General features: G+C 50.2%; 1 protein-coding gene across 1 annotated transcript in view; it reads left to right on the top strand.

Moving 5' to 3' along the window:
• SEPTIN5 (septin 5) overlaps positions 1 to 14,646 on the top strand; it is a 513,411-nt gene that overhangs the window by 366,765 nt on the left and 132,000 nt on the right. The gene's annotated exons all lie outside the window — the stretch shown is intronic.

The raw sequence follows: 14,646 nt of genomic DNA, 5'->3' as shown, positions 1-14,646 counted from the left end.
TGGGGTTCCCTTCAGTGGGGTTTGTGGTCTGCAGTAAAGGGCACATCTCTTAGGAGGGCCTTCCACGATTCGAGGGTGTTGTTTGCTTCGTCTGTTCTGTAGTTGGCCCCTTCCTGCCATGCTCTGGTCTCTGCCTCGGACCACCTTTCTAGTTCCTTAATCCAGCGTTCATATCTGGGGCCCCCTGGGGACTTCCAGGCCATAGCTATGCTTCTTTTCGCAAGGATGCAGGATAGGTCCATCAGTTTGACTACGTGTCTGTATTTGCTTATTTTGGGATGAGATCCTAATAAGCAGACTTTCGGGTCCCACTCATATCTGGTTATGCCAGCAGTTGTGCAAGTCTGCCTAACTCTGGACCAGAGTGTCTTTACCCTGTTGCAGGTCCAAAACATGTGGATCATGTCGGCTGTGTCGCTGCCGCACCAGGGGCAATTCGATGAGACTTTCTTGCTGAATTTAGCCACCCGCTGTGGGGTCATGTACGTCCTGTATAGGGTATTCAGTTGTATCTGCCTGAACCTGGCGTTGCGGGACACCTCTTTTGGGTACAATAAAATTCTTTCCCATTCTTTGTCGGTTAGTGTGATGCCCAGGTCCATTTCCCATCTCTCCTTGAGTGCTATGCCTTTGGGGTTGGGTTTGTCCATCAATCGGCTGTAGCGCCGGGTTACCGGTTTCCATCCATCCGCTAGCTCGAACATCTCCTGTAATAACGGGTCCGGAGTGGGTTCCTCGGGCCAGCTGTCCCATTTGCTTCTGGCGATCTGTTTGAGTCGGTGATACCATAGAAATTGGACGCTGGAGAGTCCTTCAACCTCCTGCATCGATTCAAAGTCTCTGAATTTGTCCTCTTCGAACATGTCCCCCCATACATAGATCCCGGCACTCTCCCAGCTTCTTGCTACCCTCAGATCCGTCATGGTTTTGCATGCATCCGCTAGGATGGGAGAGTTGGGTGAATATGGATGGCTCGATTGTAGAATGGAGCGAGTTCTGGTCCAGATCTGTCTGCCTAATTTCGCTATCATGGGGACATTCTGTGTCTGCTTGAGGGGGTTCCAGCGTACTTCCTTGGGGAAGAGATTGGAGGGTATTTGTCTCAGTAGCGCAGATTCATTGTTTTGTTCGTCTTGAAGCCACCTTGTCACGTGGCTGAGCTGTGCAGCTAAGTAGTTCATCTGAAAGTCGGGGAGTTGTATTCCGCCTTCTTTGTGTCGTAGCGTGAGGACTGAGAGGGGTAGTTTGTGTCTGGAAGGGCCCCATAGGAAGTCTCGGATTAATATTTCAAGTGTCTTGAAGAAGGTGGGGCGGATATAGTAACAGATGTTCGTGAAGAAGTATAGGAAGCGGGGGAGAATTATCATTTTTGTAATGGCCGCCCGACCCATCATTGCAAGTGGCACTTTCGACCAGAATTTCATAGAATTGCGGAGTCCCTTCAGAGCCATTTCGGTGTTGTGGTCGTGTGTGAGTTCTGGGGTGTGATGGATGTTTATTCCCAGGTATCGGAATGCTTCGGGTTGCCATTTTACCCCCACTACTGGTAAATCAGTTTTTGCTAGGCCTCTGAGTCTTGCCAGCGATTGCACAGGATTTTGATCTGCTAAACTTGATTCCTGAGTAAAGTGCGTAGTTGTCGAGGACGTCTAGTATGACTTGTGCATTTATTTGTGGGTCCTTCACATACAAGAGTACATCGTCGGCGTGCAGGGATATTATGGAGTGTTGGTCGCCCAGTTTAATGCCTGCGTCGAAGAACTGTTGTCTAAAATAGATGGCAATTGGTTCCAAGCCTAAGATGTATAGCATCGGTGATAGCGGGCACCCTTGCCTAGTGCCTCTCTAAATCTCCCAGGGCTTCGAGATCATCCCTCCAGTTTTCACTCTTGCCATTGGTGAGTTGTAGAGCACCTTGATCCATTTCACAAAACCCTCTCCAAATCCAAACTCCCTCAGCACCTCGACCAACCATTCCCAGAATATGGAGTCGAAGGCCTTGACGGCGTCGAGTGAGAGTACCGCAAGATCCTCGTCTCTCGCGGTGGTCTCCGCCATAGTGTGTTGAAGTCTTCTTAGGTTGGCCGTGGTGTTGCGTCCCGGGACAAAGCCATTTTGGTCGTCGTGAATCAGGGTTCCCACCACCTTTGCAAGTCTGTTGGCTAGGATAGTGGTTAGGATCTTACTGTCGTAGTTTAGCATTGCTAATGGGCGGTATGAATCACAGTCCGTGGGCGGTTTGTTGGGCTTAAGCATGGGGATTATGATTGTTTCTTTCATAGTGTTAGGGAGTATCCCTACTTCGTATGCCTCCGTGTAGACCTCATGTAGTATCGGAGTGATGATATCTTCGTAAGCTTTATAAAATTCAGGCGGGAGGCCCTCGCTGCCAGGAGTCTTACAGGTGGCCAGCGACCTGATAGCTTCCTTAACATCTTCTGTAGTGATCTCCATTTCCAAAGCTTCTCTCTGTTCCTTGGATAGTCTCGGTAGCCCAATCTCTTCCAGGGTGTTCTTGATTTCTTCTCTGGATATTTTCCTATTGTGGGAGTATAGTTTACAGTAGAACTCCGCTAAGGCGTTCTTGATATCCTGTTGGGTCCTGCATATTGTCCCGTTCTCAGTTATGATCTCTGTAGGAGTGTGTCTTGGTTGTTCTCGTTTGCATAACCAGGCTAGTATCCTGCCTGGTTTATCGGCTTCTTTGTGGGTTTTAGCGGTGTTTGTTGCAAAGTCAAATTTGGCTAGCCTGTCCCAGGTTGTGCGACATTGTTCGCAAATTTCTTGTAGGGTCTCTTCCATTTCCGGGGTGGCGACAGTGCATGCCTCGAGGCATGTTATTTCAGCTTCTCGTTCTTCTAGGGCTGCCGTCAGGTGTTTTCGAATGCCTCCAGCCCCCGCTATCACCTCTCCTCTTATCACTACCTTCATCGACTACCAAAGCGTGCTCCAGGTTGATACAGAACCTTTATTGTTGTCTATGTAGTCCTCAAGTTTGTTGCCGAGGGCTTCCCTGAATTCTTGATCCGTAAGGGCTGCGGTGGGCATTTTCCATGTCGGGATCGGTGGTCTGGGTCCCCTTAATTTCCATTCCATAATTAATGGTGAATGATCGGAGATCGATCTGCCTAGGTATGCTGTTGCGTCTACCATTGTGGTTTGCTCTCTGTTGATGAACAGATAATCAATCCTTGTGTGAATCTTGTGAGGGGCCGAGTAATATGAGTAGCTTCTTTCATTGGGGTGTTGTTCTCTCCAAATGTCAACCAAGTTGAGGTGATCCAGCGCATCGTTGAGTGCTTGAGTGGCGGCGTTTCTCGGTTGCTGGGGGGGTGTGGATCTATCCATGTTTCCGTTTCTGTAGCAGTTAAAGTCGCCAGCCCATATGAAGGTGTCTTCCCAGTGATGCAACATTTTGGCACAGACCGTTTTAAGGTGTGAAGGAATTCTGTGTTGTGAAAAGTAGGAGTTCACTATACAGACCGCCGTATGTTCAATGGTACCCCATATTATTAGATACCTGCCTTCAGGGTCTGCCTCCGAGCCCAGTAGGCAGAATGGCACGTTCGGGTTCACCCACGTGAAAACTCCTCGAGCATAGCTAGAGTAGGGTGCTCCTTTCGCGGTGCGTCCCCACCGCTCAGCTAACTTGGACGAGGACTCCTTCGACAGGTGGGTCTCTTGGAGTAGTGCAATGGATACCTTCTTACTGCGGAGATAGGATTGGATCCTATTCCTTCTCAAGTATGATCCCATACCACGTACATTCCAAGTTATCACTTTCAATTGTGTCGACATTGGGATGGAGTGTTGGATTCCGTGCGTCTGCCCTTTCCTGTGTTTCTCATCGGTTGTTGATCATCCTCGGTGGTTCCCACATCTCGGTTCTTAGTTCTGGTTTTGCTTGTGATCTGCGGTGGTCTTGCCCTTTGCCTTGTTGGTTGCGCTAGTGTGAAGTAACTAGAGTAACATTTAACAAAACTGGAACTGGTGCGCCCAGCGACTGCGTTTTTCTCGCGGTGCTCAGGCGCTCTCCCGCCGTCAGGTCCCATCCGGGTATCAGGCTCGAGCAGGGTCGGAAAGGCAACTGGCCTGACCTGGTCTGTTCGTGGGGGCTAGGTCCTGTGCCTGGTGTGAGGCCAAGCGAGGGCCGCATCTGTTTGATAAATAGTGGTGTAGGTTACCTCCTTGGTTGCCATAGGGTAGTGATGCGATATGCGCTTATGTGTCAAGTGCGTAGATAAGTGGATTTCCTCATTTGCCCTTGGGATAGGTGTCCCTGTCTTCTGCTAGATTGTTGTCTTCCACCCACATATTGGCGGCTGCTGGGGACCCTAGGAATATTGCACAGCCCTTGTGGATGACCTTTAGTCTCGATGGATAGAGTAACATATATTTTAGGTTCAGTTGCCGGAGTCTGGCCTTGATAGGTACGAATGAGTTTCTCTCCCTTTGCACCTTTGGAGTATAGTCTGGGTAGACAGAGATTCTAGCGTTGCCACGTTCTATGGGGCCCTCTTCCCTGGAGTGCCTCAATATGGTTTCTCGGTCTTGGAAATTAAGTATTTTGGCGATTATCGGGCGAGGGTGGGATCCTGGGGGGGGTTTCTTCTGGAGGGACCTGTGTGCCCTTTCAACTGCAAAGCCTTGTGTAAGTTTTCCCGCGCCTACTTCTTGTTGTAGGAAGGCCTCTACGTATGCTGTTGGGTTCGGGCCTTCGTCGCCTTCTGGCACTCCCAGTATCCTGATGTTGCCCTGTCTAGCACGTCCCTCGGCTTCCTCGGCTCTGGCCTCGAGGATGGCGACCTGCCTCTCAAGGTCTGTGACTTTGGATTTCAGTTCGACTGTTTCTTCCGTCGTCTCTTTAATGGCCGATTCGGAGTTCGTCACCCTTTCTGTTAAGTTTCTAGCATCCTGGCGCATCAGTTGGATGTCTGATCTGAATTCGTCTATTCTGTAATCGATAAATGTGCGCAGCGATGCTATGGCTTCTAGTACTTGGGTTTGATTTTCGGCGGAATCAGCACCCTTTGATTGTGCGGGTTCTGGAGTGAGGAGGTGGGGGGTGGCTGAGTTTTTTGACTTGGTGGTGTCGTACGTGTCCATTGTGGAGGGTTTCGGTTTGCTCCTGGTGGACATGTTAAAGTCTTGGCGCTTTAGTGCTGGGCCTGTCTGGTGAGATTCGTGTCTCAGTTCTCGCTTATGGCCCTTATGCTGGGTCTCAGGTCCCGGTAGGTGCGTGGGGGTTGTACTGTTGCAGTTGCCTGGAGAGGTGCGTGCTCCGCTCAAATTGCAGTGCCTGTGGCGCAGTAGCGTGAGTGCTCCAAATGATTTTGGCGTCTCTTTGTTGCTAATGAGAGTTTTAGGGAGTACCCAATGTTGGGGGCCTGGCGTCTCGCACAATGGGTTAGGATTATTGTCCTCTTTTCTCAAGTGGTTCGCCGTGGGATTGAGGTCAGGTTGCCATGGGGCAGTGTGGTGATTCAAATAGCCCCCTTAGTTTGGTGGCATGCCCCCCAGGTCACCTCACCTCAGTGACTTTGGCTCCGCTCTCCATGGGACTCAGCAACGTAGTGGTCTTGCTGATGGCAGGGAGCCGATGCTGTGTCTCCTAGCGGTTTCCCACTCACGTCTCGTGTTTCGGGCTCCCGCGGTCGGACTCGGGGAAAGAGCCGTGTCCGGCCGTCCGATGCCCGGTGTGTTTCGTGTTGTAAGGGGCGGTAAAGCGCAGCGGTCTTCAGTGCGTGCCTCGACCGCCGTGTTGGCGCCTCTCTCCTCCTGCGGGCGCTGCGGCGGGAATAGCTGACTGCCTGGTCTCGAGTTGATGCGGTGTCATGCAATGGCCGCCATCTTAGGTGCCGGCGGGGACGGAGGGTAGGGCAGATTGGGCGGGATTGTGGATGTTCTGCGTCCCGATTTCTTATCGGAGGCACTGCTTCTTGATGAGGATCGGTTTCGGCACCACCGTGGTTCGATGTGGCCCCGGAGGTATGCCTGCTTACGGCGAAAAAGGATCAAGATGCGGCATCTCGGCCGGAGTTCGGCGCCTCAGCCTCTGTCCACCATGAGCTCCAGGCCACGCCCCCCGTATCCATGTTTGTTTATACATATGTGCTGCGTTTATACAGTGAAAACCATAATTGTGCAACAACGTAGCACTTTATACTAAGGGAGCAGCTGTGCAAATCCATTGGGATAACTGGACTTCAGAATTCCCCCCTGCCCCACTGTGAAATGTTGTGCCATTCCTCATCAGTGGTGGAGCCTGCTTTTGATCAGGATTGTGAATGATTCACAGTCAGTCATGACTAGTGAATATTTTTCGTGGGGCATCACTTAACTATTTCTCAAAATTAGTGTGAGCGAGTCGGCATAGCGAGAGAGCCCAAAATAATGTGGCAGGATTTGGGAGTGGGGAGAGTTCCCCCCCCCAAGAAAAATATTGAAAATAATGTGTTGAAAGGATGCATTTCACAGAACAGAATTTGAGAAAAAATGTGTGAAAAAGTCTTCTGATTTGGTTCTCTAAAGTAACACGTGATAAATCCAGCAAATGCCACATCATTGACCATTTTTGTATATTTTCATGATGCTGCAGGAACAATCTATTTATGCCAGTAATGGTCACTGTAAATCATTTTCATGAAGCTGTGGCCGCAATCTAACTATTCCAGAAACAATAGCTGTAAATCACTTGCATGAAGCAAATCATGTGCATGAAGAGGCGGACACAACCTTTTCAAGTATGTTCACAGTAAATAATTTTCATGAATCTGAGCCCAAAATCTATCTATGTCCGTTTAGTCACATTAAATCACTTTCGTAAAGGTGAAGTCGCAATGTATGCTAGTATGGTCACTGTAAATCACTTTCATGAAGCTGAGCCCACAATGGATATCAGCATTGCTGCATTGTTCATGCTCACACCCACACACTCAAATAGACATGAGGGTGAACACCCACCCACACACACACCGACACCACTAACATTCACATAAATACATAAACAGTGTCTGGAAAAGCACTCCCCCGCCAGCACCTTCAGAAGTATCTGCCCATTCTTTTTTTAAAAACATCTTTGTGCATCTGTGGTCGACTAGTGTGGTGTTAAGGGACATTTAGTGCAGAAACGCGTCATTGGGTGGTGTACCTTCCAGTGTTAACTTTTGTTGTTTCAGTGTTGGAGGTGTGTGTTGAACTGTGCTGTTGGTTAGGGAGGGAGGAGAAGGACTTAGAGGTGGGTATTGTGACCATGATTTGCCCAGTAGACCACCCAATGACCAATGGCAGAAAACATTTTGACTTTGGAAATATAAAAGAGGTTGTATTTATTTATCTATTTATATCCATACAAAACATTCTTTCTCCAGCTCTTTTATGCCTTGTTTTGCTACATTTGTATAATGCATGTCATGTCACAGGGTACACATTCAGGGCCCGCAATGTGCAGTCAATTGTCCAGGGACTCCCTTCTCACTGTCCACAGACATCTCTTAGGCACGCCGGACATAGCGGCATTCAGGCTTACACGGGATAATGGTACCATGCACCATGAACTCATGAGTGGCAAAGCCAACACACACCACATTGCAACCACAGCATTACCAGGCTGGCCAGTTCCAAGAAATATTAGCATTTTGCCTTTAAATACTATCATGCTTTGAAAATGCCATTGGCTTAACGTGCTTCATAATTAATCACACGTTGCTAATCTGAGATTAGTTCCCACAAACCTTCTGTGGGTGAGAACTGGAAGGGGGGGCCTCAAGAAAGTAAGTCTGTGCCGGCCCCACAAATTCTCTTAAAATGCCTCTTCCCCAAGTATTTGAGTCGTTATTCGCCCCACCCCTAATGTTTGGGTCTTGTTGCGCTCCTGCAAGGGGGTACAGCAATAAGGCTGAGTAATATGGATGTCTTTTGAAAGGTACACTTTTATAGGTACAGTGGAAGGATACAGGGGGCTACAGGCAGGGGACACAGGATAGGGTGAAAAGGTGGACACAGTCTTCATTCATGTGTGTTGGATCCCCAGCTGTGCTCCCCCTGACGCTAGGCTTCTGGGAATTTCACAGACTCTAATCTTCCTAGCTGCTGTGCTGAGTCCTGGGGTCTGCATCAGAGATTCACTTCGTTCTCCTCTTCTGCTCCGAGCAGATGCAGACTGGGACCCCAAAGCGGCCATGGACATGTTTTATTTAAAGAGGCCCCATTTGAACAAAAATGGGGGACCAAGCAAAAGAGGCACAGGGGGCACAGGCCCACTGGGAAATAAATCCCAGAGCTCCCTGTAGGCCAGTCCACCCCTGCCCAGTGTGCAGAGGCCCCTCAGGAAAACTCCAGAGTCCCCTGTAGGGCAGACCACACCTGCCCAGGGTGCAGAGCCCCCCCACCCCTCCGGGAAATCTCCAGAGTTCCCTGTAGGGCAGACCGCCCTTGGCTGTGAGAGAGGAGGCAAAGTCTGTTCCCATTTAAATATTCAAAATAAACAGTGATAGAGTAGCATGTACCATTTACATCAGAGCAAAAAGCAAAGACAATATTTATATACAAAGAGTTTGCAATCTGACCTCATACATTGATGCAGGAGATCAAGATGTTATCATCTGGTTCATGCTGATTGCATAGGCCTCAGTGCTGCCACTCCCTGACCACACGCCTCAGCTTTTATTTTCAGTCAGTGCTAGGGAGCTCATGCCAGGCACCCCAGACTTCTCGAAATGTGGGGTGCACACATTCTATCAGTGAGGTAGGGAGGACAAAGCAGAGCGGGAAACCGGCATAAGCTGTACACACAGGACTCCCACAACAGTACAAAAAACCGCATCCCGGAATTATGAAAGGGAGTGCTTTAAATGGAGAAAAAGAAGTGCTCACCACGCCGTGAAGCCGGACACATTCCCGCGCAGCGCTTGCGGTGCCGGCTGTTTCCACGAGGCCACTTGGGCACACCCCGTTTGCAGGCAATGCCCGGGGAGATTACACGATGTGCCAAGGAGCACACACTTTGGTGAAGCAGGGCATCTGGGACCCTTTCACACAAACTTGAAGTTTGCTGTTATGCATTGTGCTAAGAAAGTTTGAATATCTATATTAAATGAGACTTTCTTTTTGTGCATCAAACTAGCAGATATCACAGCTGTACACTAAGCTTGAGAAGGGGAGTGGTATTATTGCTCGCTTTCATTGCCGAATAAGGGATTCGGTAGGTAACCGGAGCTGTGTGCCAGTTTTCAGTAGAAAATCTTCCATCACAACTCCAATCACTTAAACAGTTACATATTAGAACAAGCCCTGCTAATAACGAAGAAACAGCTATAAAAAGTAATTTCCTGGGCTTTCCAAATCAATCCCTGCTCCATGGAAGGACGCCAGTGGTAACAGGTGACGCCCACTTAGTGAAACAGTGTTCTGCACCTGGCGTGCTGTGAGCAGAGTAGTGGCATGCTGGTCTCTCCTTTACTTCTGCAGGGTGGGCCCTGAATTATCCTATTATGGGCACTGAGGGTGGTGGAGAGAGGGGGAGAGGGCGCTGCTTTCCCCAGCAAAGGCTGTAGAAGCTCAGTCCTTTAAATTACGATCAAGTAAAATGAAAAGCTTTCATTTTCACCTCACGACATAGTTGAGTACCAGGTACTGAGGGCCGGGGAGGTCTGGGCCATTTAAAGCACTGATGAAAAGTGAACTTTAAAGCAAAGGAAAAAGTGTAAAAACAAAGGTTGCTGGCGGGGTAAGAGTTTAGAGAACCACGTAAGAGCCAGGAATTAGGAAGTGGATCGGAAGGCGCCTTTCAGGCGATCAGCTTTCGACGCCCTCTCCTTCGGCCTCCTGCGCCATTGCAGATGCTCCAGTCCTGCAGGTAGATTGTGACACAGGGAAGGGCCTAGCGTGACTGTTTTTTCAATGTTTTGGTTTCGGCTCATGTAGGTGCTGTATGAGAGCCAAGCTCAGCAAGTCAAGGCAGAGGTAGATCCTGAGTGTTGTTTGACTGCACTGCTGTGTGTCTCGCTGAGCAGCCATTTTGGTGTCAGGCATATCTCTACTGTAAGTATTGGTCCGCAGCACGTGGGCTGATTAAAAGGGGGGTGGGTTCAGTGCCAGCCACCTTTACTGACCTTCACTGCCGCAGCTCAGCCCTCCTCTCCTCTAACTCAGTAACTCCCTGAGCACCATAGCGCTTAACCCAACGCACCACCATCTCACTCACACACCAACCACACTCAAACCTACAAACCTCACTCCTCCATCCAATCTCACTTTAACCACCTAGACAAACCAGACTACACAACACATCACTTCACCCCAACCACGGACCTCAGCCACACACCAAACCTCATAGCACCCTCATCACATGGCATCAGCCACCCGCCTCACATATCTCGGCAGCCACTTACCAAACCATGCCTCATTCCCCAGTATGTAGATAACATCACCACATCACTTGATCCCACATGTACACCACCAAACCCAGCACAGGAAATGATGAGTAATGAGCACCACTCCGCCCCCAGACCCTGTGGCTTGCCCCCCTTACAGCTCTGCTCTGCAACCCACGCTTGAACCACCTGACTGCTTTCAGAAGACCACTGTCATCTTCTGAAAGTGGACCATTTGTGTGTGAAAATGCAGCTTCCGAACAGTACAGGATCCTGAGTGGGGGGTTCGGGGGGACAGGAAACTGACAGAAACAGCCAAAGACTCCCATACTTGTTGCAGCTGTCCAAACTGCTATATATGTCCTGCACTGCACAGACTTTTTTCTTTTCTTAGGGTGCGTAGTGGGACCCATCAAAATTGCAGAACCATACTTCCATTAGTCCCTGAAAAGGGTTTCTCTCTGAATCACTGTAAGACATGTTTCAAATTTTAAATTGTGGACATCGTTATGTTCCCATAATTCTCTTTGCTTTTATGCAAATCACCAGGATTGGCTTCTATGAAAAGATACTGTATTGCTTGACCTAGCCTGGGGCCACGCCCTTGGCCCCACCCCCTTATCCCTGTGGCCCTGCCCCATCCAAGGATGAGAGGGTTCCCCCAGTAAATTGGTTCCATTTCCAGCACTGACCACCCCACCTTAGTGTCTCATGTAACCCCACTACTTCTCCTTAAAATTGCTCCCAACCAACCTGAACCCACCATCCCAAGAAATCTCTCATCACTATCCCACAACACCACCTCATCCAGAACCCTGCTGCACCACTCTGTCCCTCCCTCCTAACCTCACCACTCCCCCCGCCCACATCTCATCCACCCGACCACCTCATTACATTCACCCACCCAACTGCATCAACACATGGCACCTCAACCGAGCATCCCACGCTCTCACACCCTACTTTTCCCACCCACCGTCGCTCTGTCCACAGAAGGTGCACTGCCCACCAACAATAGCTCACCCCAGCACTACATGGCTCACGCCATAGCTACACCCGCCCATCCTTAACCCCTTAAGTGCCAAGGACGAGCCTACCAAGGACGAGTATGCTCGTCCTCTTTGATATGATATGACATGGCATTTATAGCACGCCTATACACAAGTGTTTCGAGGCGCGACGAGGCAGGGAGGGGGGAACAGAGGGAAGACAGATAGCGATCCCACTAGGCCAGGTGTCATTCAGACCGCGCAAGTGCATGGGAAGGGGGAAAGGGAAAAGTGCGAGGGGGAGGTAGAGGGGAAAGTGCAGTACATAGGATAGTAAAATAAATAAGATAATAAAACGGGCAGATGGTGGCAAGTGCGAGATAAGTGCAGACTTAAGTGCTGGTATACAGAATAACAGCCCCCAGGAGCGGGGGTTGCCAGGGAGGCAGTGCAGTTGTGCAATTGGCGGGGCCTGGGCACGAGATCAGAAAGGGTGACCAGGTAGCCAGTGCAGTTTCAGCCAGGACGTCAACAGGGGAGAGGGGGAGAGAAAGCAGAAGCAAAGAGGAAGGTTTTGAGGTGCTTCTGGAACCGGAGACTTGATTAAAGCTCAGCAGTTCTTGGCACACTAACCCAGCAACCTTCACCCACCCATTTTACTCTAGCAGGCCCTGCCACACTCCTAGACTAGCACACGCCATCTGAGCCACCCATCCTCAGACCTGCCTACGCTACATCATAGCACTACCCTAAACCCACCCACCACCTCTGCTAGCTTACCTCAGACTGTTATGTTGTGTTAGAAGTATTTGTAAAGCTTATAGGGGCAGATATCTAGGCGCTGCTAGCTAACATGCAGCAGTTAACAGCGACCCACCCAGCCCAAAGCTTGTTTCCTCTGCCCCCCGCCGAAGGCGGTGGACCTTGCGCCCCCTCCATACTCCGGCGCTACACCACCATCGTCAAGCGCCTGGAAGCAGGGCTGCTACGCAATCTAGATAGAGTTTTCCAAATTATAAATCAAGCGCTGTTGTTGGGATTTTCACGAATTCTATTTAGCCCCCATCCCCAAGAGTCGAGAGTTTTTTTTTTACCTGGGCCTAAATAGTGGTGGCGAAGTTTGTGGACGCAAGAGTACTCTTTTATGACAATATGAACACTACAATGGCCAGAATGCACTGCGACTATAAGGAAGGCGTGGCTTATTCAGGCTGGCAGTCACTGGGAGACTCTGGTTCCCATTTCCTCATCTAAATCCAGGCTATTTTTGGCTCAGGGCAGCCAGCCCACGTGGCCTCCGGTCTAGAACAGGAAGTGGGGGTCCTCCCAGCCCGGCCTCCTGTCTCGGATGATTTGCAGCAGCTGCTGGGAGTTTAGTGCTCACCCCAGGCACAGCGACCAGGGGCTGGGGAGGGGGACGTGTGGGGTCAGGCAGGGGGCCCGGATCTCACTCCTCATTCTCTAAGAATGCGTGGGAAAATGTTTAAGGGTTGGAAAGGAGACGAAATACACAAGTCTTGACAAAGGCAAGAGCTCACAGCACCCACGTGAACATTATCCATTTCATTCAGGAGATGGCTGTTCCAGTCCTGATTTCAAGTCTGTATTCTGGGACTTGTAGCCTTGGATTTCCCCTTCATAGACCCCCAGGACTACAAGTCCTAGAATGCAAAGTTAAAAGCCGAGCTAGCGTCTCCCAACTGGAATGGAGAATGTTGGCATGGATGCCACAGACACCCTGTGAATACTACACCGCATATATAACTTGGTTAGTGCAGGCATAGGCCGCGAAAACGCGAGTGGGTGCCACGCTGATGGAGGAGTTGCTATTATTGAAAATGCTGCCTTCCTGGACTTCCAGAGTGGGATGTGAAAGCGGGTATCACTTTTTATAAATACGGACCGGCTCTTCTTTTAACTGCCAGGCTATTATGCAAGTCTATGCAAAAAGGACGAGCATACTCTTAAGGGGTTCATGGAATTTAAAACACGAGTAAATATTTGGGACTGGGCGAATAGCCACGACCATCTGGCTGAATTGAAGACTTTTGAAACTTACGCCAGACTTCCCTTTAAGTTGTTACAGCCAGAAACATACATATGTCAATTTCCAAGGCCGAAGTGTAGGCGCATTTTCACGCAAGTGCTCTTAGGCAGTTGGGGCTTGCAGGCAGATACTGTTGGAAGAGAGAACTTGCCGCTTCTGTATAGGGAGTGGCAAACTAGAGGCAGTAAGAATGGATGTCATGAATTGTGGGGGCCCTGCTTAGCGTGAGAACCACTGTCTCCTGCTCTAGCAGTTATAGGCAGTGGTGGAAATGGAAAAAAATGTGGTGGGGGATCCCACAAGTGCCGGGGAGTGGGGAGGGGTTGGGGGGGTCAGAGAGGGTGGGGTCTAGAGGGGGCAGGGTTGGTGGTGGCCATCCGATCAGATAAATACTTAAAAAAAGAAAGAAAAAAAAGCGCACACATCAGCAACATTGCCTTTTACCGCCGGCCAGGGCTTTAAGTGGGATGGGGCCTGCCGGGGCTCATTCCCGGCAGGCTCCGAAATTTCAATTTGAGGCGGGGCCATGTGGGGCCCACTAATCTCCCCTGCCAGCCCCGGCCACTACACGAAAAGGATTTTTTTCTGAAGCCTGAAGCTCTCGCTCGTGTGCGAAAGCTTCAGGCTCCAGAAAAAATTGCCTTTCAGCCATAATGGTGGCGTCGAACCTGCGAGGCATCCCTTTAAGCAGGAGATGCCCGTGGTCCGGCACCACCATTATGGAGAAAACGTGAGGCCGCTGGAAGCTGAGGCCGTTTTCCTGAAGACTGAAACTCGCAAGTCTTCAGGAAAACGGCCTCAGCTTGAAGCAGCCTCACCCTATCACCCTATCAGCCTTAATGGTGACGCTGCCCCTACCCAGCTGGCAAGGGGCAGCGCCACCATTAAGGCTGAATAGGTGAGGCCCTGGCCCCTGCCAGGCAAGCCTGTAGAAAATAAATGCAGAGATCAACACCCTCTCCCCCATGGGGAGAGGTTGTTGATCACTACAAAAGGCTGCCTGGCAGGGGTGCCAGTAGCCCATGGAGCCGGGGCTCTTGGGGGGAGTGGCCTAATGGGCCAGCAGGACCCCTGCAGTTAGGCCACGCCCCCTTGATGAGCCCTGGCTCATTTTGTTGTGCCAAAAAAAAGAAAAAGAAAAAAAAAAAGCCTGCGAGGGCAGCATTGCCTTTTACCGCCGGCGTTGGCACTGGTGAGTAAAGCGCAACTTAGCATCATTGTGCATTACGCATCAGTGCCA

Source organism: Ambystoma mexicanum, chromosome 10 (genome assembly GCF_040938575.1).
Source record: "Ambystoma mexicanum isolate Mex_15411 chromosome 10, UKY_AmexF1_1, whole genome shotgun sequence".
Classification (NCBI taxonomy): Eukaryota; Metazoa; Chordata; class Amphibia; order Caudata; family Ambystomatidae; genus Ambystoma; species Ambystoma mexicanum.
The sequence above is the reverse complement of the archived record's forward strand: the minus strand, read 5'-3'. Positions and strand labels throughout refer to the sequence as shown.